Source organism: Belonocnema kinseyi, chromosome 10 (genome assembly GCF_010883055.1).
Source record: "Belonocnema kinseyi isolate 2016_QV_RU_SX_M_011 chromosome 10, B_treatae_v1, whole genome shotgun sequence".
NCBI lineage: Eukaryota > Metazoa > Arthropoda > Insecta > Hymenoptera > Cynipidae > Belonocnema > Belonocnema kinseyi.
Window position 1 is genome coordinate 4,607,932 of NC_046666.1, and position 1,015 is coordinate 4,608,946.

Genomic DNA, 1,015 nt, shown 5'->3' on the forward strand with positions numbered 1-1,015 from the left:
TGCATTACACAAACCAAATACATTATTGTAAAATTAAGAAAACCTAAAGTAAAAACGCAGAATTTTTCATACCGAAAAAACGTTACGATTTCATTCTCGGAACCCGATTTAAATCTTGTAAGAAATAAATTCCTACCCTCGAAAGAACAAATAAATGACCAGGATTTAAAATCAGCCGCAAAATCTTTAGATGAGATCAAAAATGTTTTGAGTAAAGTACAGAGTATTAGAAGATCTCATTCTTGGAAAGAACAGGCAACGAACATTGTTTCTTGCTCAGGCTACACTTCGTTAATCCTTCTCTCAATATTTGCACTTCATAAATGCGAAGTTTACGAATTAATTCAGAAATCTCTTCCTAGCCTCTGCATTAATTCTTCTTGTACGACCATAAAGATAAACAACGAAATAATACTACAAGTTGTAGCCTACGTACCAGCGAGCGCTTCTACGATTGACTTAGAGAGTAAGTTAGATAATAAACCTATTAATTTTAGAAGGAAGTAAGCTATGAAAGTACCAGAAATTTCGGGCGAAATTCACTCTAACAGGGGAGGTGTGAAGTTAGAAAGAATAGGTAAAAATGTTTTAGCTTTGTAAGCACATTCTTCTAAATGAGAGCAGTTTCGCCGACGAAGAGGAGATAGGTATCATCCTCTCCCTTTTTATATGATAAGGGCAGTAGAGTGTAAGCTTTCATCGTGGGACCGCCCCAGCAGCGCCTCGGCTCCAGACTCATTCCTTGTCTGTCAGCTACGGCTGCAACTTGTATTTCATTTAATAAACTATCTGGCCAGGTCTACGAATCTGTGTCAGTACATAATTAAATTAAAGTGACTTTTCATTGAGACCGTTACAAAATACCACAGATAAACGAATCATTGCTAACCATTGATATTGATAATTGAACTCAAAATCTTCCAAACTTTCACCAAAGCAGCTTTGTATGGGACTACCTGGTTTATATCGCATTAACTGGATTACCTGTATATACAGTATTACTCATTATTACCCA